The following is a 25584-nucleotide window of genomic DNA, read 5'->3' on the forward strand; positions in this document are numbered from 1 at the left end:
GAGCTCACCAAAAGTACTGCTGAATCATTGCCATCTTGGCTTCTCCCCCTTGTTGGTAGTGGGTAAAGGTAATGTTTGCAGTGGAATGCTGAGACATGAATTAGCCATCTTTTTTACAATCATTTGCCTATTTTGAAAAAGTGTCAGGAAATATCTTGTGTATTTTTGAGGGGATGGAAGGTAGCTCCCCGCCACCCGCCCCAATTTGTTTAAGCATGGTAGTATGGCATACAGTATGACAAATGACCTTTAGAAACTCTTTGCCATCCCTGGGATCTTGTATCATACATTTTGAAGATCAGAGGCCTACCTTATATACAGGCAAACCTCACTATGTGTGGAGGTTCCATTCTCCACAATTACTGCTGATAAGGAAACCATTAATACTGAGTTATTAGGTCTCTGGGATCACAGGGGTTACTTTCCTGGAGGCCCCAAAATCACTTTAAAATGGGCAAAATAAAGTGCCCTACTGCCTCCTGCTGCCAAGCAATGCCCCATAAGGATGTGCAAATTGGCTGGAGGTTGAGCGAGTTCATTATCAAACCAGGCCTTGACCTTGAGCCGAACTGGAGGAAGGTTTGGAACGGCTGGAAAATGGGCCAAACCATCCCTTTAGAGAATGGGAGAAGGCAGAGACACCCCACCCGTGGTTTGGCTCAACTTCAAGCCTACGCGCCCTGCCCCCGCCCCCCCCACCCCCACCGTGCTTGCTCAGAGCTGGTTTGGGAGTTCTAAGTATTTTTTTACTTTTTAAAAACTTTTAACACTCACTGCCAGGTCTGGGTCAGCAGCAGCCCTGTGGGTTGGTCTCTGCCATCTCACCATCCCCTGTAGGCCTTCTCCCATTATAAAAAGGGAAAGTTCGGCCTGTTTTCAGGCCCTTCCTCCAGTGGCAGTGACCATTTTGGAGGCTGCTGCACATGCTCGATGGGCCTCTACATGGCCTGGGTGAATGGGAGAAGGACAGTGGAGGGTGGGGAGAGGAGGTGGCAGAGACCACCCCACAGTCACTGAACCAGACCCAGTGGTGAGTGTTAAAAAAGTAAAAAAGGCACTTTAAAAAAAACCTCTGAACCGGCTTGAATTCAATCCGAGCTGGGGGTATTGGGAGCAGGGCACAAAAACAAGCATGCTCCATTCAGTTTAAGTCCGGTCCAGATTTGAACTGAATTGGGCAAACCAGTTTTGTGCACACTCCTAATGCTACCCAGAAGTCCAAATTGCTGCATTTCCCCATAGTTTTTTTGGTGGTGGTGGGCAGTTTTTTTCATCCCAAATGACCTACAGAATGGCTCATCTTTATAAAATGGTGGCCGGAAATATCTTCTGAGGTCATTTCCGGTTGTCTCTAATAATCCATGGATATGCAAAATCAATCCCATTTGGGTCTGCTATGTTTCATATGTCGAGGTCAGGTGTCCATCACCTGACTGTAGATATGCAAAACTGCAGATTGGTGAGTCCTCAGATAGTGAGGTAAGCCTGTATGTCTAGATTCTGTAAGTCCTATCAGCAGCATTGGTTGATACGGTTCCTGAGATTTCAATGGCCTACAAACATTCAGCCTGGCGGAATCAATGATGTGTAGAATATTGAATAATAATGATGATGATGATGATGATGATGATGATGATGATGATGAAGATAATACCCCCAGTGAGGCACTACCTTGGCGTGGTTGTGGGGCTTGTGTACTCGAGGAAGGTGAGAGCTATGCCAGAGGTCCAACCATACTGGAAAGGTCTCACCAGAGGAGCCAAACAAAGAATGCCTCTCCCATCAACAATATGGTGAGACATAACTTTAATAAATCTATACCGGATCGGTTGTCGCCCGGGTCAACAAGGACCGTGCCAGGTGCTGGAGTCCCTGGACATCTGGTGGCAAGTGGGCAACAGGACTCAGGATCTTCAGTTGAGCAACCAGGGCTGGAGATTGCAAGGTTACTGGAAGAAACGTCGCTTAACTGGAAAAAATATACAAAAAATGCCAACAAGGAAATAATGATCTGCTATTACAAGTCTAGTCCAACTAGAAGAGGTTATTTAAAAAGAATGTACCAAGTTTTAAAAGAGAAGCATCCAGATACAGAAATAGCAGGAAAGGGCTGGCAGACCAGAGAAGATTAATAATAAGAAATAAAGTATTCACAGAAGTTGAGCTGGAAGAACTGCAAAGAGCAACACAGGCTCAAGATATGGAAGAAGAATTACCACCAATTGAAGAAGTTGCTCAGGCGCAGGTGGAGGAGGTGTTGGAAATAGAGGATGCCACTGTTGCTGAACTCTTTCAAAATCAAAACCAGGCAACCTCCCCTTTGCCTTCACCTCAAAAACCCAAATGCCATTTAACAGAAAAGCAACAAGAACTAAAGCAAAAAATAACTGAGCACATGAACCAAACAACCACCAGGGTTCGACTTCCAGCTCTAAAAACAGTTGCCAAAAAACAACTCGCTCAGGCATTAAAAGATGTCAATGCTGCACTTGCAGAAATAACAACCAATAATTTGCAAGAAACAAACCAACTAATGTACAGTGCAGCAGCAATAACAACACAAGAGCTCGGATATAAGATCAGTGGACCTGTCAAAAAAGAAAGCAGTACATCACCTAAATGGAAGATTCGATTAGAAAATAAAATCTCCAGGCTTAGATCAGATGCTAGTAAATTGAAAGATATGAAAGACAAGAAGCTGAAGAATGAAAACACCAAACAGTATCTGATCCAAAAATACCACCTAGATTCAAGGAAAATTAGGGAAGACCTGGAAATAATAAAGCAGCAAATAACAGCAGTGTCAAAGAAGATTAGCAGATACGAAGCCAGAATTACACAACACAGGCAGAATCTCCAATTCCAGTCGAATCAGAGACGTTTCTACCAAAGCATAGAAGGAGAAACTGCTAGAAACGTAGAAACACCAAATAAAGAAGAAACAGTGCAATTCTGGGGAAAATTATGGGACAATCCAATAGACTATAATAAAAAAGCAGGCTGGATGAAAGAGGTCAAAAAATGTAACCAACAAATGCAAGATCTAATAATTAGACCAGAATTAATAAGTGAAAGAGCAAAGAAAATTAAAAATTAGACTGGGCCAGGCGACGATGAACTGCATGGCTTTTGGCTTAAACACCTAACAAGCCTTCATAAACAACTATCAAAACAGTTCAATCACATTTTGCAAGGAGGTGATATTGAACAATGGCTAACAACTGGGAAAACTCATCTCATCATGAAAGACCCAACAATAGGTGCAGTTCCAAGTTATTATAGACCGATAACCTGCCTGCCAACCATGTTCAAATTATTAACTGGAATAATAGCATATGAAGTCATGCAACACTTATTAACTAACAAATAGCTTCCAGTTGAACAGAAAGGAAACTGCCCGAACACCAGAGGCACAAAAGACAAGCTGCTGACTGACAAAATGATTTTAGAAAACTGCAAGAGAAGAAAAACAAATCTAAGTGTTGCATGGATTGACTACAAGAAAGCCTTCAATTCATTGCCTCACACATGGATACTAAAATGTTTAGAAACAACTGGTGTCAGCAAAAACATTCAGATATTTATTTAAAAAGCAATGAGCATGCGGAGTACACAGTTAACAATCAATGGTGAGACACCTGGACAGGTTAGCATTAGAAGAGGTATTTTCCAAGGGGACTCACTATCCCCACTGTTGTTTGTAATCGCCATGACTCCACTTTCACAAGTTCGAAACGAAACAGGCCTCGGATACCAAACATCTAAAACATCAAGTAAAATCAACCATCTGCTGTACATGGACGATCTGAAGTTGTATGGAAAGTGCCAGTCAGAAATCGAATCACTGCTAAACACTGTCCGTATATTCAGAAGCGATATAGCAATGGAGTTTGGACTGCATTAATAATGAACAGGGGGGAAATCAGAAAAACAGAAGGAATAGAACTGCCCAATGGAAGCAACATTAAGAACCTGGAAGAGAAAGAACATTATAAATACTTGGGCATTCTCCAGGCTGATAACATGGCACACGCTGAAGTTAAAAGAAAAATGGGAAGTGAATACATCAGGAGAGTTAGAAAGATCCTAAGGTCCAAACTCAATGGCGGGAACACCATACAAGCCATAAGCACCTGGGCTATACCTGTTTTCAGATACACTGCAAGAATAATAGACTGGACCCAGGGAGAGCAAGAGACGCTAGATCGTAAGACCAGGGAAATAATGACCATCAATCATGTTCTGCACTCCCGCAGTGATGTCGATAGGCTATACCTCCCTCGCAGCTCAGGTGGAAGGGGAATGTTGCAAGTCCATCAAACTGTAGGGGAGGAGAAAAGAGGCCTTGCAGAATATATAAAGGAGAGTAAAGAAGATGCACTTCAAATGGTCAATAACGCGAAACTATTCAACACCAATGAAACAAAGCAGGCCTACAAGAAAGAACAAGTCAAGAACCGAGCAGAAAAATGGAAAAATAGGCAACTGCATGGTCAATATTTGCACAATATAAGTGGAAAATCAGACATCACCAAGACCTGGCAATGGCTTAAGAATGGCAACTTGAAGAAAGACACAGAGGGTTTAATACTGGCTGCACAAGAACAGGCACTAAGAACAAATGCAATAAGAGCTAAAGTAGAAAATTCAACAACAAAAAGCAAGTGCCGCCTTTGAAAAGAAGCAGATGAAACAGTGGACCACCTAATCAGCTGTTGTAAAAAGATCGCACAGACAGACTACAAACAGAGGCATGACAAGGTAGCAGGAATGATACACTGGAGCCCCTGGTGGTGCAGTGGTAAAACTGCCGCCCTGTAACCAGAAGGTTACAAGTTCAATCCTGACCAGGGGCTCAAGGTTGACTCAGCCTTCCATCCTTCTGAGGTCGGTAAAATGAGTACCCAGAATGTTGGGGGCAATATGCTAAAATCATTGTAAACCGCTTAGAGAGCTCTGGCTATAGAGCGGTATATAAATGTAAGTGCTATTGCTATTGCTATTGCTATAAAATACAAGCTACCTGTAGACAAAGATTGGTGGGACCATAAAATTGAAAAAGTGGTAGAAAATGAAGATGTAAAAATATAATGGGACTTCCGACTACAAACAGACAAACATCTGCCACACAATACACCAGATACAACTGTAGTTGAGAAGAAAGAAAAACAAGTTAAAATAATTGACATAGTAGTACCAGGGGATAGCAGAATAGAAGAAAAAGAAATAAAAAAAATCACAAAATACAAAGATCTACAAATTGAAATTGAAATACTGTGAAAGAAAAATACCAAAATAATCCCAGTGGTAATTGGCACCCTAGGTGCAATTCCAAAACAACTTGAAGAGTACCTCAACACCATAGGGACCACAGAAATCACCATCAGCCAATTACAAAAAGCAACTTTACTGGGAACAGCCTATATTTTGCACGATATCTATAATAACCAACAGTATTGATGATAAAATTCAGCCATCCCAGGTCCTTGGGAAGGACTCGATGTCTGGATAAAACAAATCAGTCAATAACACCTGTCTGACTGTGTAAACAAGAAATAATAATAAAATAAATAAATCCTCGTCCAAAAAATCCTCATCTCACTGTTCCTGAGATTTAAACCTGTTGTTCCTCCTCACTCCTGCAGGTATTTAGCTATCATAGCCTGTTTGCAACTTCTGCCTAGTCACAGGAAATAGCTGCTGGAACTAAGGAGCTCTGGGACCTGTAGTTCTTCAGAAGGCTTTAAGGCACATCACATCATAGAGTGGCACAGTTCTTTGTGTTTGTTAAACTACAAAACCTAGAGTTTCCTGTACCTTCTGCACGCTGCTTTTATATTCTTGAGGCCTCTTGCTGGAAGGCCTGGGCTAGCAAAAGATAGGAAATACCTAGAAAAACTCAACCCAATGTATGGAAACAGAACTTCCTGGTTCTAGCTCTCTCTTGAGTCTTCCCCAGTGGCAGAAGTGAAAGCTATTTATAGAAAACTATTTATTTAGCACACTGTAATTGTGTAGAAACATGCTCTCTCCAAGCACAAAGGTTCCTAGGTATGGCATTTCCTGTTCCTCTTCTTTCTAAGGCAAGTCTTATTTTGTATTATAAGTGTGTCTGTTTTTGTTTTTTGCAGGGCAGTGAAATGCAGCTATCTGAGCAGAAGGTTTCCATATGCAACAGTGCTGGATTTGAGCTGGGAGAGGCTCGAAAGCATAATTTATTGAAATTTACTTTTGCTGCCTGAGAAGTGTTTTCTATGTGAGATTCTTAGTTAAAAGTTTAAACTAACTGCAGCTCTAACATATAGTATTAAGAATGGGTCACCTTGCATATCTGTCATAAGTCACTAACTCTCCACTACAACCTGTGCCCCACTCTGAGATATGGGGACAATATACTATATTGGCACTGGTATGTGCAGGGAAATTTAAAACTTGGAGGAGGGGGGAAATTCCCACACAAAGTAAGTTTTGTGTTAGAAAAAGCAGGAGCTCAGTCTTTGCTCCTTCTGTTCTTTCTTTTTCTAGTCTTTTCTTTTTTTGGCAGGTGAGGGGGTAGGGGGTGGACACTGCTGCCTAGATACAGCTACACTTAAATTCTGGATTTTTCCATTATTTCCTATGGGTAACTCTCATTTCAGCGCTGAGGAAGTCACTGACTATGCATCCTATTCATTTATCTGTTCCTTAGGCCAGAATTCAAAGAACCATGGGGGGAACCAGGGGGCTTTGTTAAACAGAGTTGGGGCAGGCGGGGAGTCAAAGTTTACCTTAAAGGTGTACTTTTACCTGAAAATGTGCACCTTTCCCCCTCAAAGTGCAACTTTGATTTCCATGCACAAGGAGAGGCCTAAACTAGGCCTGAACCAGGCTGCACTGGTTGCAGTGGGGGTAACTGTCAAAGCAGCCCCACCCACCCCTGTGGCCACCGTAGCCACCACTGCCGGCAGCACCTTTAAGGTAACCTTTGACTTCCCTCCTGGTTCCCCCCATTTAGTGGTAAAGGGGAATCCTTACCAGATTCCCCTTTACCAGTGAATTTCAAGCCGGCTCAAGCTGAACTGGGCCCGGTTTGGCTTGACCCGAACCCCTTCGAGTCAAATGGCTTGAAGTTGAGCTGGCTTGCACACCTCTACAAGAGGCCTTTATACCTGTGTGCCTGAATAGAAACCTAACATTCTGCATGATAAATGTCTTTTGGAATGAGAGGATTTTCCATAGCAGCTTTGTGATAAGTTATGGAGAGCTGCTGTTAAGAGGTGGTGATGGTGGTGGTGGGACTAAACGACCCATTGGACATGATGAGTAAGTTTAGTAACCCCCAACCATTTTGTCTGAGGGGATCCTGCTCAAAAGACATCTCATTCAGAAGATCAAGTATATGATACTACAGCTCTCTTGTTCTCCTGGAGGCTGGGTAAAATTTATGGATGTGAAGAAACTAAGAATAAATATATTACCCCTTTTAAAATGGACTCTGTAGTTTTCTACAATAAGTTATGAGCTTCATCTAAATGGAAATTTCAGAAATGATTGTTGTTGCACTTTTAGTAGATCACAATGATCTGTCTCTAATACCACGGTTGCTGAAAATGTTGTTTGGAAAACCAATATGTGTAGTCTACAAGATGCTCTTCATATATTTATCCAGCTCTTCCTTAAATCTATGGCATTTGTCTTTTCAAGGGATTCAGAGGGGAAAAAAACCTTTTTATGCCCCCTTCCATGCATTCAATCAATGTGTGGATAGGAACAGAGCAGCACAGGCTGGCTGTCCATCTTTGTCTGCTGGCCCTGCCCTCTGTGAATTGGCCAAAATGTAAGATTTGAGATTGGAAACCCAGATGCAACATGCTTCCCAATCATGCATTCTAGTGTTGTGGGTTGTAATTTTGATCCCCAAGTCAATTAATCAGTGGAACACTAAGGAAGGCACCCACTCCAGTTGAAGAGTTTAGTTGTTGCAGCTATTTAGAGAAGTAACAGGGAGATTCTTATAGAATAAATACAAAGTATTTATTGGTGAAGTACAACTTTGGATAGGAACGGTAAAAAGGTAAAGTGTGCCATCAAGTCGGTGTTGACTCCTGGCGACCACAGAGCCCTGTGGTTGTCTTTGGTAGAATACAGGAGGGGTTTACCATTGCTTCCTCCTACGCATTATGAGACAATGCCTTCCAGCATCTTCTTTTATATCTGCTGCCCGGTATAGGTGTTTCTCATAGTCTGGGAAACATACCAAGAGGGATTTGAACCGGCAACCTCTAGCTTGATTATCAAGTCATTTCCCCACTGCGCCATTAAGGAAGGGATTCGGAATCAGCAGAGGAAATACCTGTAGAGTCATATCAGGGGTCATAGAGTAGAGACAGGTAGAACAGTTAGGGAGACCCTTACTGTCTCTACTCTCAGTGCCCCTAGTGGTCATTAGGATAGTTGGTGCAAAAGGTCAATGCACTGGAAGTCCATCTCCAACAGGTAGCTCCATGTGCATACAGTTGCACATGTGTAGGACACACTCGTAAGTTTTGCCAAATGTGCAGAGGGCAGAGGTTGGGGTCAGTGACTGAATGTTTGGGGTTGCAGTCAGCTGTTATGATCCTGCTTACCTCCATGTGAGGAAGAGGAGTTTAAGAAGAGGGGTAAGAAGAATACTCTGCTAATTTCCTCTGGAGTTCTTATGACAGAGTTGCAAATTCAAAAGTTTTCATAACAAATAGTTTTCACTTGAAGTTACATATCTCCCTGGCCTGAGCTTGAAGATTTCGAGCTGGACCTGCCTCCTCTCTTCAGCCTTGTCCAACAGAGGAGACTTGCTGCTGGGAATTCCTTCTGCCAGGCTGAGCTGCGTCCTGATTTTCCTGACAAGCTGCAGCGGTGAGGCCAGTTTCATCAGTCAAGCTCCAGAGTCCACGTGAGAGATGGGGTGCTGGGCAGCAGCTGCAGCTTATTTACATGTTTTTGTACACCGCCTGGAATCTTTGGAGTGGGCGGTATATTAAATGTTTCAAATAAATAAATGTGCAGAAAAAAGCCATAGCCTTTGGCATGGGTGCTGGTAAGTGGGCTATCTGCAGGCAGCCACCATATCTGGCCACCAAAGGGAGATTCCTTTTGGTGCAGGGCCTTTGGTGTGGGACTCAGGTCTGAGGGCGAGTTATGCTCAAGTTCCTCCCGTTTTAGGTTTTTTTGTTTTAGTTATTTTTTTAGTGGTTTGTGCCAGGCTGCTCACAGGTATGTGTCTGGGATCTCTTGTTAAGGATGGAACGGGGGAGCACATTCGATGAGATTGGGGCGGCTATTTCAGCAGTGGTCAGGAATAGAATGGTCATTGGCAGGCAAGTAGGCTGTTACAGGGAAAGGCAATCCAGTAATTTAATTATTGTTTTCCCTTCTGGTTGCCCTGTCAGCTTTCAGGCCTCAGGGAGTAGTTCCAACTGCTCACTGAACCTAATCATGCTCCTTTGTAATACCAGGTCAGTTCAAAATAAGATCAAAATAATCCATGATTTGTTTGTGGATGAAGGAGCCGACCTGGCTTGCGTAACTGAGACCTGGTTGGGGGAGGCTAGTGGTCTTGCGTGGGCTCAACTACTTCCTCCATTTGCTGAGCAGGTTTGGGGAAGTTGCTGAGGAGGAATGGGGAAGTGGGTGGATGGAGGTGCGCACCTAGTGGAGTGGCTGTGGTCCATAAGAATAATACCTCCCTTACCAGGATCCCTGTGAGATAATTGACTTATATTGAGTTTGTGTACCTTAGTTGGGGGGTCAGGATAGATTAGGGATTCTGTTGGTGTACTGTCCACCCTGCTGCCTAACTACCTCCCAAACTGAGCTGATGGAGCTGGTCGCTGAGTTGGTGTTGGAGTCCCTCAAGCTTTTGCTGCTGGATGTTTTCAATGTCCACTTTTGGGACTGACTTGTCTGGTGCTGCTCAGGAATTCATGACAACTATGGGCCTATCCCAGTTAGTCCTAGGACATGCATGTTGCTGGTGACATGCTGGATTTGGTCTTTTTCTCAGATAAGGGGGGTGTTTCATGGGTGGGGTCTCCTGTAGTTTTCCCATTGTCATGGACAGAAAACTTCCTGGTTAAGGTTGGTGTCACAGTCACATCTAACCCCTGCAGGATGGTAGATTTGTTAAAATGGTTTGCCTGAGAAGGCTGTTGGATCCAGTAAGATTGCAAAGGGCCTTGGAGGGTTTTGGAGTTGGCTCTGCCAGTGATCATGTTGATGCCTTGGAGGATACCTGGAACATGGAACTTACCATGGCAGTAGACATGATTGCTCCGAAGCATCTTCTCTGACCCACTTCAAAATTAGCTCCATGGTATATGGAAGATCTATGGGAGCTAAAGCAGCAAGGTAGATCAATGGAGTGCAAATGTAGGAGGACTCATACTGAATTTGATAAGACACAGCATAAAGCCCATCTGAAGGCTTATGCTGTGGCAATACATGGAGCAAGGAAGCAATTTTATTCTGTGCATATAGCATTTGCAAGTTCTCATCCAGCAGCTGTTTTGGATTGTTAGGGGGTTAACTCAAGCCCCTTCTGTTTGAAATCTGCTTCCAAAAACAATGGTTCACTGTGACACATTCAATGAGTACGTTGCAGATAAAATGTCTTGCATTTGGGCTGATTTGGACTCCAGTATTTCTGCAGGGCCAGTTAGGGAGGTGTCCAGCAATCCATTTTGCATGTTTAGATTGGATCAGTTTCAATTTGTGACTCCTGAGGATGTGGACAAACTGCTTGGAGCAGTACAGCCTACCATCTGTTATTTGGATCCTTGCCCATCATGGCTGATTTCATCTTGCAGGGAGGTTGTTGGAGCTGGTCTAGTTGATATCATTAATACCTTAATGAGGGAGGGCAGGATGCCACCTTGTTTGAAGGAGGCAGTGGCTAGACCTCTTTTTAAGAAGGCCACTTTTTAAAAGAAGATCCCCTGGTGATGGATAATTATAGGCCAGTCTATAACCTCTTATGGTTGGGTAAGATGATTGAGAGGGTGGTGGCTGGCCAGCTACAAGCAGTCTTGGAGGAAACAATATCTAGACCCATTTCAAACTGGCTTTAGGGTGGGCTGTGGGGTTGAGATGCCCTTGTTCAGCCTGATAGATGACCTTCACCAGGGAATTGACAGAGGGAGTGTGACTCGGCTGGTTCTATTGGCTCTCTCATCAACTATGGTACCCTTCTGGATCACTTGTTGGATCTGGGAATAGGATGAATTGTTCCGCAGTGGTTACACTCCTATGTCTCAGGGAGATTTCAGATGGCGGTGCTTGGTGACAGTTGCTCTTCAAAATGGGAGGTACTATATGGAGTCCCTCTGGGCTCCATTCTATCACCAATGCTTTTTAACATCCACATGAAACCGCTCGGTGTTCTCAATATGCTGATGACACCCAAATCTATCTCTCCTTGTCATCAATATCAGGAAATGGCATTAGCCCCTTAAATGCTTGCTTACAGGCAGTAATGGGCTGGATGAGGGATAATAAACTGAGGCTGAATCCAAGCAAGAGGGAGGTGCTCATTGTTGGGGATCATAATCTGCAAAACAGATTAGAACTTTCTGTTCTGGATGAGGTGACACTCCCCCAGAAAGAATGTATTCATAGCTTGGGAGTGCTCTTTAGGCCCAGTAGCAGCTCGTGAACGTGCTGCTGGGGGCAGTGGTGGGAGGCATCTTTAAGGGAAAAGAAAGTCACTGCTTACCTCTGCAGCATACCTCCCAGCAGCTCCTGTGGCAGGGAGTCGCCACTGCAACTCACCTGGATGCTTGCGGGGGCTTGGCTCCATTTATGCCTGGTATAGAGGCAGCATGCATATGAAATTTTTCATAGGAATAAAACAAATGTGGAAGAGAAATGCTCTATTCTTTTCAGGCCATGTTTTTGCTTCTCCAAGTTTCAGATAGCAACTGTGATGTTGAATCACTGCTGTGTGGTCATATTAGCAATTTTTATCTACAAAACTCTTGTTCCAGCATTTTCATTTCCCAGTCATCACTTTAATCTAGTATTGCTAGGAAATTGACATTACTTTTTTGACAGACAATAGCCCAAATACATGTTTTCTCTGTAATGAATAAATTATTTGAAGAAGTCAAAAGGGAGAGACTGAGTTATAGCATATGAATGAATGGTTTTCTAAGTCAAGATAAAATTTGCAATATCATATGATACAAAAATATCCCCACTCACTTCATTTCTATCCATTAACATTAATCTAGAGAATTTCTTTCAACAGCGGCTCGGCTCTGTTTATGCCTGGTGAGTGGTGGCAGCGATAACCTGCCACAGGGGCTGTTGGGAGGCACACTGCAGAGGTAAGCAGTGACTTTATTTTCCCATAAAGATGCCTCTGGCTCCCGCCACCCCACCCCGCCCCGCCCCCAGCGGCGCGTTCACGAGCCGCTACTGCTTAGACTCAGGATTCACGCTAGTTTCTCAGACTGAGGCTGTGGCCAGGAGCACCTTTCATCAGCTGCAATTGATTAAATAACTCCGCCCATGACCTGAAAACAGTTATATACCAGCTGGTAACCTCCAGGTTGGACTGCTGCAATTTGCTCTATGTAGGGCTGCTTTTGTCTGTAGTTGGGAAACATCAGTCCGTTCAAAATGCAGCAGCCAGATTGGTCTCTGGGGTATCCCGGATAGGCCACATTACGCCTGTTCTTAAACAGTTGCACTGGCTGCTGATATGTTTCTGGGCAAAGTACAAAGTGGTGGTTATTATCTTTAAAGCCCTGAATGGCTTAGGTCTAAGAGAGAGCCTTTCTCTACAAGATCCCCATTGCTTATTAAGAACATCAGTTGCGGTGGGGGGGTCTGTCTTCGGGTGCCATTGGTTCATCTGGTAGCAACCTAGGATCGCGCCTTCTCAGTTGTCACCCCTGGGTGAAGATTATCTTCCTTGGAGGTCTTCATGAGAGCCTTAAAGACCCATCTTTTTAGCTTGGCTTTTAATGTTATCTAGTTTTAATTTTAATTTGGTTTAAACCTTTTTATTTTATTTTAATTGTTTTATTATGTGTTTTTTATTTTAATGTAAACTGCCCTGAGCCACTTTAAGAAGGGTGGTATAAAATTGAGGAAAAACCCCAAATAGATATATATTTGTGACAAACTATTCTAGTAAGGAAGTACTGGGGCAAATTGATAACAAGAAAAAATATTAATTGCTACAGTCTTTCAACATCTTGAAATCTACAACATTTCCTTTTAAAAAATGTTCCACAGGGCTTTTTAATATGAGGCTATACTTGGATCTAGACAAAAGGGGCAACAGGCTATGAATAGGAAAGGCTTAAGACCAGAATGATTGTGGTTGAAGAGTTAACCTTTATTGGTGAGCCCCATAGGCTCCTGTGTAGTGTATAATGATAGATAGATAGATTTTAATACAGTCTTTGACCAGTACAGAAGCAAGCAGAAAAAAAACAATATCAAACACATACAGTATAGCAACAACATAGCTTTACGGATATACAGTGGCATGCTAAATTATTCCACTACAGTGGCCATTAGTTGTTGTCATATATTCATTGCTATTAAACAGAATTTAGCTTCGTTATGAGTAACATGGGCTTGATGATCTGATAAAAGAAATAAAACGTATGCTTCATCTCCTCTGCCTGGTAAATCCCTAATCAAAGGTAAAATTAATGATTCACGTGCATCCCTGTAAAAATTACAATATAATAAAACATGACCCACATCCTCTATGGCCTGTGTAATACAGGGACAGTAGCGTTCAGAGTAGGGAGTCCCACCATATCTGCCATATAGCACTGCTGAGGGCAACACATCAAAGTGGGCCAACACAAATGCTCTACGACATTTAGAAACTATTAGGGCTTGACAGTAATCAGCTAGCTTGGTGCTATAGGCATGTCTCCATAATTTAAGTCATTTGGGGGCCTTGCTTAACTCCTGTTGCCATGCCATGTCAATATTAAACAATATTCTTTGTTTAACAGCTTTTTTTCTCTTTCTCATGGCCCATGGACTGCAGCACTTCAGGAGAAAAGCCACAAGAGGCAAGCTTTTCTTTAACAGCTGCCTTCCACTGCATCTGATAACTGTCTTCAAGCATCAGTGGGGCCAGGCCCATTGGTGCGAATACCACCTTCAGCCAGTAGTAGCGTGTAATGAGAATTTGGAATGTCTGGACAATCCCAGTTAAATAGCTGTGATGAACTGATCCCAGTTTAATGCTGGTTAAGTGCATTGATTTAACCAGGATTGCCCAGAAATTCCAGGTTCTTACGACATGCTCCCTGGGACCACATGAGACTTGCTAATCATGGTTAACTCTCTAACTGCAATTGTTCTGGTTGTGAGAATGCAGACATAAAAGAGAACAACAAGAAGTTTCACAGGGCTATCCAGATGGATTGCTCACTTTGCTCCCTCCTTCTCTCCTCCTCCTTAAGAGAAAAGATTAGAAGGAATGGTTTGCATATGGAAAAATAATGTTTATGGATAAAATTGAAGGATTTTTGCACATAGAAGTAGATCCACTCATATAGAATCAATTTCTGTGAGATTTTATTTATTCAAATAGCATATGTTAAAACATCAATATCTATTAAAATACTGCTGCTCTAGCCAAAAGGAATGCTTTCAAGAGATATCAGAATGCAGGCTCCTGGATGAAAACTGATTAAGTTCATGTATGGGGTTGGAAACTGCAGCCTTCATATCTATTGTTCATCTCTTAGCTTTGCTATCCAAAGGTGCAGTCCTAAGAATGCTTACGTGGAATTAAATTCCACTAAAATCAGTGGGACTTATTTCCATGTAATATTTTGAAGTATGAATATGTTCTGCATGATAATTATGGGAAAGTGTCTAAGTTGTCTCTATCTTTTTTTGCACTGTGGATTCCATTCCTATGAACAAATTCATATTTATTTATTTATTGGTGACTTGAAAAATAGCTTTCACTCTTGACCGGGAAAGTTTTACTATTTTAGGTGAGGGTGATTTCTGAGGAATACCTTCTCAGAGGAAAGTGTGATCACATCACTGATGAAAATAGTCAAGAACAGTCAGTTATAGAGCTGGCTCTCTGAAGCTAAGCACTACAGATCTGGGACTAGCAAAACTTAGTTTTAAGATCACCTAAAGCTCTCTTTTCCCTAACAATCTGAGATAAGGAACGTACACTGTTTTTCATTGTTACATGATAAAAACAACTATTTGCCAATATAAATATTTCTTTTTGAATTTTCTGGTATAGAGGCAGCATGCATATGAAATTTTTCATAGGAATAAAACAAATGTGGAAGAGAAATGCTCTATTCTTTTCAGGCCATGTTTTTGCTTCTCCAAGTTTCAGATAGCAACTGAGATGTTGAATCAGTGCTGTGTGGTCATATTAGCAATTTTTATCTACAAAACTCTTGTTCCAGCATTTTCATTTCCCAGTCATCACTTTAATCTAGTATTGCTAGGAAATTGACATTACTTTTTTGACAGACAATAGCCCAAATACATGTTTTCTCTGTAATGAATAAATTATTTGAAGAAGTCAAAAGGGAGAGACTGAGTTATAGCATATGAATGAATGGTTTTCTAAGTCAAGATAAGATTTGCAATATCATATGATACAAAAATATCCCCACTCACTTCATTTCTATCCATTAACATTAATCTAGAGAATTTCTTTCAACAGCTGACTCAATCAATGGTCTTTCAAAATGGTACAAACATTTGCATTAATTGCCACAATCTTAGACCATTAAACAGATTTTTTTGTTAGCAATAGAAGAAAGACATTTCCCAGATAGGCTTTTCCATTTAAAGGTTTTGTATCAATCATAGCAAATTCTTCTAACTTCCAGTTCAAATACCTACAAAAATAATAACATGCAATATGAATGCACAGAGTTAGCTATCCTAATGTCTAATGACTGGACCCAAATAACATGTCTGAATTATAGGGCTGAAATTGTAGGGAAATTGAAGGATTGGTGAGGATTGTGAATTCACAGCACTAGTTGGGGTGATTTACACGATTGCCCCTGGTGGGTGGGGAGGGCACAGCGGGAAGGTTGCTTTCACCTTCCTTTCCCACCAGTTGACCAAGTAGGTCCTCCTCGGTGTGCCTTCTGCACATCCACATGAGCAGCCCTGCTCCCTGCAGCTCTGTGAAGGTGGAGCAGGGATCCAGGAACTGTGCAGCTGGGTGGAGGGATCCAGGGCCGGAACTTGTTATTCTGGCCTCTGGTTATCCCTCAATGCAATGCATGGCATGCACATTGCATTGGGGATTCCCCACTCAGATGGGTGCTCTATGTGCTCGTCTCTGTGACTCCTCAGTCTGCACACAGCCTGAGGAGTCACACGATACCTCGTAGCCAGGTTAAGGGTGCAAGAGCACCCTTAAACCTGGTAAAAAGCTGGGTACATTAAGGGGGTGAGGTAGGCTGGGAGCAGAAGGATCTGTGAAGATCCCATTGCTTCTCACAACCAGCCTTGTTGTCTAACTAAACAATAAGTAAACAGGTGTTGTAGATTCATATGTGTTTCCAAGGAAGGATGAAAGACTTTCTGATGCCACTCAGATAATAATAGTGATGCTAGTCCTCTTCCTTCCTTTCTCTTTCTACCTCCCCCTTCCTGGTGCGTGGGATGTTTGAAATATAATTTCCCCAGGGGCACCTGATGACATCTGGCACACTGGAGAACTGCATTTCCCAACATTGTGGACATCAGGGAGGAATAATGAGGGAAAGAGAAAAATGGAAGATGGGGGAAAGGCAAGCAACAAGAGAGCAACTCTTCTACCTCTGTTGGAGCAGCTTGCAGGCAATAACAGTGCAGCAACTAGGTAAGTGGGTAGGTTGCTAGGTAAATACTTGAGTGGAAGGTGGAAAAGGAATTCTCTAGGTAAAATCTGAGCTGGAGAAAACTTAATGATTGCCTCCATTTCAAGATGAACATTATGAATCACCAAAGTTTGCATTCAGAGCCAAAGTCCTATGACACTTAGAGGCATCTCTACTAAGAACTTCAGTGGGGGTCACTAGCAAACCTATTCGTATTTATTCCTTATTTATTACATGTGTATCCTACCATGCATCCCAAGCATCTTCAAGCCAACTCAAAAAAGTAAACAGTGAATGTTAATTTAAACAACATGTTGATTAAAAACGTTGACTGACATCCCAACCAATGAAGTGGGTAAGCCTAGAAGGACTGCAATGCCCTGTGAGCCCTTGCACTGGTCCCACCCAACCCCGTCCTCTTGCATGCATGTTGTTGAACAAAAAGCCCTTAGATTTGGAACACTTCCCACATTCCAGAAGGACTCAAAAATCAGAAACACAACTGCCCAGTCTAGAGGCTATTGGTGATTCATCATAATAGGTAAATTGTCCTGCAAGGAGCAGCAGTCTAAGCTGCTTTTAGCCACAAAAAGTACCTGGGGATCCAGGTGCATTGCCAGATTCAGCAGATTCAGCAGCACCTTCAGACTTCATAAGAATTAGAGGCACGTTTTACGGAAGCAGTTTTCTTGGGAAAGAGCAACTGTCTCTATTCAACTCAGCACAGCATCCCCCCCAGTGCTTGTTTCCGTTGTCTTGCTTGTGTTTCTTTTTAGATCATAAGCCATTTTGGAACAGAGAACCATATTCTCATTACCTTTGCTATTTATGTATACCACACTGAGAACTTTCGTTGTTATAAAGCAATATATAAAATTTCTAAACAAACAGGTCTTTTAGAAGCAGTGTGAGTATGGCAAACATAAATTGTGTGTGTGTTTAGTACCACCTTGGGATTGATTTTAATGAAGGCGGTATATAAATTTAACAATCAATCAATCAATCAATAAAAGACATTCTCCTAAATACCTAGGGCCCAAGCCATTTAGGGCTTTATAGGTTATAACCAGCGCCTTGTATTTTGCCCATAAACCTTTTGGCAGCCTGTGTACCTCTATCAGCAAAGGGGTGATGTGGTCTCTCCAAGATGACCCAGAGACCAACCTGGCTGCCGCATTCTGTACCAACTGGAGTTTCCAGACTACATACAAAGGCAGCCCCACATAGAGTGCATTGCAGAAGTCAAGTCTGGAGGTTACCAGCATATGTAACACTGTTTTGAGATCGTTCATCTCAAGAAACGGACGCAGCTGGCGTATCAGCCAAAGCTGATAGAAAGCCCCTCTAGCCACCACCAAAATGTGCTATACCAGGGAGAAGTGTGGATCCAGACTTACTCCCAGACTGCATACCAGTTTCTTTTGTGGAAGTGTGACTCCATAGAACAGGTAGATAAAAATCGTCTCTGGAGTTCTGACCCCATACAATAAGTAACTCTGTATTATCTAGATTCAGTCTGAGTTTATTCTCCTTCATCCACCATTACTACAGCCAAGCAGGCATTTAGGGAGGTTATGCCACCTACTGATGATGTTGAAATGGAGAAGTAGATCTGGGTGTCATCAGCATACTGATAACATCCTGCACCAAATCCCCTGATGATCTCTCCCAGCAGTTCCATGTAGATGTGAAAAGCATTGGAGACAGTATAGAGCTCTGAGGGACGCCATACATAAGCTCAGATTTTGAAGAGCAACAGTCTCCAATTGACACCATCTGGAGTCTGTCTGAGAGGTAGGAGCAGAACCACCATAAGACAGTGCCTCCCACCCCAACACTCTCAGACTTTCTAGAAGGATACTATGATCAATAGTATCGAAAGCCGACGAAAGATCCAAAAGGACCAACAGAGTCACACTTAGGGATGTGCAAACCGGTTCGACTTCGAACCAGGGTGGTTCAATGGTTCCAATTCAAACCAAACAAGCCATTAGGTTCGAGCTGCAGGTTCAAATTCGAGCCAAACTGGGGGTGGTATGATTTGAACTGGTTCCAACCTGTTTGAACTGGTTTGAACCTCCAAAAGTGGGTGGGGTGGTAGCTGGCACCCATGGGTACCTACCACCCAAACCCCAAAGAAACCAGACACTTGTACGATATTTAATGAATTTTTGAAATTTATTTTTATTTTACTCTCATAGGGTATAATGGGACTCGAACCAGCCCATTATTCCCTATTGTGGAGCACCCTCTGTGCACTACACCACCACTCACTCTGGGCCACCCCAGCACCCCACAAGTGGCTTTAAGATTTTTCTCCATAGGGAAGAATTGAGGTTTCAGCAGCCCCATAACTGCACTTGGGAGGTGCTGGGGTGGCCCAGAGCGAGGGTGAAAACCACCCCCATGGGTTTCTAACCCATGGGGTACTGGGTTTTGTTGTTTCTGAGGTGTTCTCAGTGTAGATTCTTTGGTAGCTTATAAGATTTTCAATGACCAACCATGAATCCACACTCATTTACTAACATTAAAGACACATAAACTTCAAAAATCACTTAAAAATCAGCCCGTAGCCCAATTCCTTTCAAATAATTCTGATAGCTTCCTTGCCCCCCTTGGGCACTACCACCCACTACACTCTGATCTAGGCCACCCCTTTGCCCCTGACGTGAAGCTATACATTTGCTGACACCTCCATGCTTCTTTATGGAGAAAAACCTTAAAGACGCGTAAACTTCAAAAATCACTTAAAAATCAGCCCTTTGCCTAATTCCTTTCAAATAATTCTGATAGCTTCCTTGCCCACCTTGGGAACTACCATCCACCACACTCTGCTCTAGAACACCCCCCCCCCGACGTGAAGCTATACATTTCCTGCAATCCTCCTTATTCCCTATGAGGAATTCAAAAATACTTTTAAAATTCACCAATAATCGGAGGAGTGTCTGATTGCCTTGGGGTTTTGTGGGTGGTAGGAACCCCTGGGTGCCTACCACCCACCCCACATTTGTGCCCCTAGGTGCTCCACAATAGGAGATAATGGGCTGGTTCAGGTCCCATTATACCCTATGAGAAAAATAATTAAAAATATTTCAAATATTCATTTAAAAAATTGTAGGGGTGTCTGATTGATTTGGGGTTTGGGTGGTTTTTGGCACCCATGGGTGCTCCACAATAGGGAATAATGGGCCGGTTTGAGTCCCATTATACCCTATGAGAGAGAAAAATAAATTTCAAAAATTCATAAAAAATCGTACGAGTGTCCGATTGCTTTGGGGTTGGGGTGGCAGGTACCCATGGGTGACAGCTACCACCCCACCCACTTTTGGAAGTTTGAACCAGTTTGAACCATTTTGAACAAGTTCAAAATGGTTCAAATTCAAACCGAACTGGGGGTCGGGTTCGAGCAAAACCAAAACCAAACCACTCCCTCCTGGTTTGAACCTGATTTGAATTTGAACCGAACCGGGCAAACCGGTTTTGTGCACATCCCTACTCACACTTCCTCTGTCAATTCCCATTGGAGATCATCCATCAGGCCAACCAATGCAGTCTGCACCCCATAGCCCTCCCGAAAGCCAGTTGTAAATGGGTCTAGATAATGAGTATTATCAGCATATCTATGACACTTCAGTCCAAATAATTATTAATAATACTGTAATATTATTGAAAATATTCATATCTCACCCTTCCAGTACAGTACCGCTCAGGGTGGTTCACAACAGTAAAACAATAAAAATAATATAAAACTTAACACAATAAAACAAAACACAATATGGAAGAAAAACAATTGAAACAAACCCAATTAAAATTAAAAGCCTCTCTAAACAATCTTTTAAAAATCCCTAGGGGAGGGAGTATGGTGAAGATCTTCTGGGAGGGCATTCCAGAGCTGTGAGGCCATAACCGAAAAGGCCTTGTCTCTGCCAGCTGAATCTCAGTCAATGGGAAGGGTGTGAGCAGGGCTCAAGCTGATGAATGAAGGGCCCTGGCAGATTTATTTATATGGACAACCTCCTGCAATTTCATGTAAAGTATTACAAGTATTCGAGACAAGTATGAACTGTTTGACTCCCCTGGACACTTCCCATGGGGCAAAGCAGTAGTGCCCCATCACCACCTTCTTCTGGTCTTCCTGACTGGCATACCAACTGTGTTAGGATTCCTCCAACTTCTAACTGCAACAAGTGACCCAGAAGGGTACCATAGCTAAGGGTATAAAAAACTGCTGAGAAGACCAAGAGATTCAACAGGGTCATACTCCCCTTGCCTACTTCCCAGTGAGGATCATCCACCAAGGCAACCAAGACAGTATTCATTCCATTAGTGTCATGTTGGCCACCTTGAGGATCTTCAGCTGTTGTTGGACTACAGTTCCCATAATTCCTGATGATTGGCCATTGTGGCTGATCAATTATGAGAGTTTTTGTCCAACAACAGCTGTAGAGCTTCAGGCTGGCCATCCCTGTATTAGTGGGGAAAGGATTCAGAATGAATAGAGGGATAACATGGAATTATTGTAATATGAAATTTAAACTGGAAGTGTTTTCTGTTTAAAACTAGAAATAGCTCATTACTATGCCATGCATTAATTGCATCAGATAACATCTGTCTTTACATGTCTCTTTGAGGGGATGTCATGTGAACACTGCTTTGGTTGGTTAGCTTTCAAGTAGTAGTTTATTAAACAAGACAAGTGCTACCAAAATTCTATGAGGTTTATATTGAATCATAAAAAAGAGACAACTGAGGGCATCTCAAGGCCACCTATCCAGATTTTCTTGTTTTCTACTAATATGATGTCACTGAAGTCTCGACTCCCATCTTTTTGTAATGCTCAATTGCTTTGGAAGACAAGGGAATGGAAAGAAGGCATCTGATGCTGTAGAACTGCTAAAGAAAAAATGGGCATGGCATGGACCTGATCCGTGCCTGTGTAACACACCTGGCACCCCTGCAACTCACTCCCAACTTGCTAAAAAGAGCTAAATACAGTTATAATAACTACATCAAATGGGCACAATCCACACAAAGCTAAGGACCTTTAAGAGTTATTGGAGAGAGTTAAGTACACATTTAAAGAGGGAGCATACAAGTGGTTCTTTGTGGCAGGATCATGCTTCTAAGTGCAAAAAAGAATCCACATTGGCACAGTGGCTGATGTTCTCAGGGGTGGATTAAGATTTTTGCCGCCCATAAGCAAAAAGGCTTTTGCTGCCCTTTTACTTTAAACAAAAAAGGTTTGCCTTTTTTTTTTTTTTTAAAAAAGGTAAAAGGTGGGGGACTTTCTCCTCACCCACTCCACCCTTGCTGCAGCAGCTGCTGTCCACAGAGAGGGGTGACAAAATTTGACGAGGGGCAATATTTGCTGCTCCTTAAATTTTGCCACCATAGGCAAATGCCTACTCTGCCTCTCCGTTAATCCACCACTGGATGTTCTCCATAGGAATACAAAAACAGCCCTGCAGAAAGACAAAAAGAGTTCACAGCCTTAACTGTTCCATAGTAGTTTCCCATGGAGGAGAGGGAGTGCAGTTTTCACTGCTCCACCCCCACCCAACCCCGATTCAGAAGGAGTTTTTCAGTAATCTGTCCCCCAGGGTTACACAGCCCTCAGGGACAAATTCCTGGATGGGAAAACAGTGAAATTGCACTCCGCTCTGCACCTCTGTGGGACTGCAGAGAAATGGCTATGGAGTAGTTAGGGTCCATTCAGTTTGCACCTCCATGGGACTACTGTCCTTTATGTAGCCCTGTGAAGTTTGTCTAAGAGCATTTTTGGCAACTGGAGGAGGAGGAGAGGAAGAGGAAGGAAGAAGAACATCCTGCAAGTGTAACATCATATGGGAAGTTGGCTGAGTGAAGCAGTTCTCCCATTGCTGTGGAAATTACAAGCACACCACAGTGCAATCCCCCAAGAAAAGGTGCTATGCTGGCATGGCTGAATCTGAAAATATTATCTAGATCCATTTCAGTCAGACTTCAGGCCTGGCTTTGGAACAGAAACTGCTTTGGTCGCTCTGTGTTATGACTGTGTAGAGTGAGAGAGAGAGGGGGAAGTGCGACCCTGTTAATTCTCTTGGCCCTCTCAGTGGCTTTCGATTGCATTGTCCATGGTATCCAGGCAGGCATTTGGATAGGCTAGCAAAGTTGGGTGTCGAAGGCATTGTTTGGAGGTGGTTCCACTCCTACCTCAAGGCTCAGTTCCAGTTGGTGGTGCTGGAGGGATTGGTGCTCAACCCCCTTGTCAGTTGTGCTTGTGGGGTTCTGCATTCTTTTCCCTATGCTGTTTAACATCTATATGAAACCGCTGGGAGAGGTCATCTGGAGATTTGGCTTGAGGTGTCATCAGTATGTGGATGTCACTCAGTTGTTTCTCTCTTTTTCATCAGATGCAGGTGAGGTGGTGACTGTCCTGAATCAGTGCCTTGGTACCAACTGCAGTTTCCAGACCATTTTTGAAGGCTGCCCCATGTGCAATACATATACAACGCTAAGTGAGACGTTACCAGAGCATGAGTAACTGTGGCCAAGCTATCTCTGTCCAGATAAGGTTGCAGTTGGAGTATCAGCACAAGCTGATAAAAGTTACTCCAAGCCACAGAGGCCACTTGAGCCCCTACTAACAATGCTGTATCAATGAGTACCCTGGACCACAAACCTGGTCCTTCAGGAGGAGTGCAGCCCCATCTAGAACAGGCTGAACATCATTCACCTGGGCAGAGGAACTACCAACCAACAGTACTTTTGAGTCTCAACTTGAGTTCACCTCACCCTCATCCAGTCCATTACTACATCAAGGCCTCAGTGGGAGTGCAGAACAGGCAGTTTTAAATCATCTCTTGGGTTCCGACCCGACAGCTACATCTTATTTGGATTCAATTTCAATTTGTTATCCCTCATCCAACCCAATACTGCCTCCTGGCAGGCATTTAGGGAAGTGATGCCATTTTCTGATGAGGTTGATATGAAGAAATAGATCTGGGTGTTTCATGTGTTTTAATTGGATGTTTTAATGTTCTGTTGTGAACCGCCCACAAAATAATTTGTTATGGGGCAACTAACAAATAAAGTTTATCAATTATTATTATTGTCATTGCCGTGACATCTCACATTAACAGCTTTCCACATGGTGACATGCCCACATGGTTTCACATTCAGGCAGCAACCAAACTCCTATTGGGTGAATGAAAACACCCTTACTTCATTCAGTATCATGGAAAAGGTCCCTCTAGTCAGGTTTGAAGGTGAAGGAATAGTTGCAATTATAGAATGCAGACAAGCATCTTGTAAATTTGTATGTACTACCATGGAATGAATAAATACTTCAGTCTTTACCAGCTATCAAATCAGTTAAAATGAAGGCCTGCCACATTGCCCATCAATATTTAAGAAGAGACCTTGCCTATGCCCATTGAGAAGCATTGCTGACATCATTACACTCTTAAGTGGGGCACAGAATATGCTTCCTGTTTTCCTGCTTTCCTGCTCTTTTGTTTATTTCAGTAACAAAGGAGGGTGGAAAATATGTCAGATCAGAAGGGAATTTATTCTGGTTCACAGTCTAGATGGAGGCATGCATCATCTTCTGTTATTCTACCAAATCAATTTCCTCAAATAAGCTCTGAACTTTGCAATAGTTGAACATTGAGCACGGAAATAGGTTTTTGCATTTTTAAACATCTTTAATTGATCCTGTGGTTTCTAAACAATAGTATCTAGGATTTTTATCATGTTAAAATAATGTTATAGGCCTTCCTTATTTGCAAATATGTATTTTATTTGCATCCTCAATTCTTCAGTCACTTTTTAAACAAAAGGTTATTTTCTGATGCCCTCGCCGAGGTCAATGGGAGAAAGATTCCTATGATAGGAATATGACAGGAAATAGGACATCTGGCCACAAGAAACTGATAGGCAGATGATATAGAGCAGACGTTCCCAATCTTTTTTAGCAAGTGTATCGCTTCTGTCGCAAACTTCCAGCTTAGGTAACCCATTGAGATTGTGTGTGTGTGTGTGTGTGTGTGTGTGTGTGTGTGTGTATCTATACATCTTTATTTGCATACACAGAAATTTAAATTTAAATGTTACAATTATGAGAAAGACTTACATCTGGACTAAGTTACTCAAGAGTTTATTTGTCCTATTCCAATGGGAGTACTCAGTGCTAATTAGGGATGTGCGAGCCAGCTCGAAAATGCACTCAAACTTGCACTCAAACCAGTTTGGTTTGAAGCCTCAACCTCAGACTGAACTGAGTCCGGTTCGGTCCGAGGTAGAGCCTAATCATTTGGGCTGTTTCAAAATCAGTTCGGGGGACTTCCCTAAGTGATATATTCATCAGAAAAACTGGAGTACTTACTCCTGGTGGTGGCCACGGGAGGATATTATTATTATTTCTTGTTTACACAGTCAGACAGGTGTTATTGACTGGTTTGTTTTATCCAGATATCGAGTCCTTCCCAAGGACCTGGGATGCCAGAATTTTATTGTCAATTGTTATAGATATCGTCGCAGAATATAGGCTGTTCCCAGTAAAGCTGCTTTTTGTAATTGGCTGATGGTGATTTCTGTGGCCCCTATGGTGTTGAGGTGCTCTTCAAGGTCTTTTGGAACTGCACCCAGGGTGCCAATTACCACTGGGATTGTTTTGGTATTTTTCTGCCACAGCCTTTCAATTTCAATTTGTAGATCTTTGTATTTTGTGATTTTTTCTATTTCTTTTTCT

At 42.6% G+C, this 25584-nt stretch overlaps 1 long non-coding RNA gene across 1 annotated transcript; it reads left to right on the forward strand.

The window, feature by feature from the left end:
• The first annotated feature begins 5754 nt into the window (after window positions 1-5754).
• Window positions 5755-23927, forward strand: LOC128328569 (uncharacterized). The gene is made up of 4 exons (XR_008309295.1): window positions 5755-6051; window positions 6132-6256; window positions 16681-16855; window positions 23246-23927. It is a non-coding gene; the product is annotated as an uncharacterized LOC128328569 (long non-coding RNA).
• Window positions 23928-25584: the final 1657 nt, after the last annotated feature.

Source organism: Hemicordylus capensis, chromosome 5, assembly GCF_027244095.1.
Source record: "Hemicordylus capensis ecotype Gifberg chromosome 5, rHemCap1.1.pri, whole genome shotgun sequence".
Classification (NCBI taxonomy): domain Eukaryota; kingdom Metazoa; phylum Chordata; class Lepidosauria; order Squamata; family Cordylidae; genus Hemicordylus; species Hemicordylus capensis.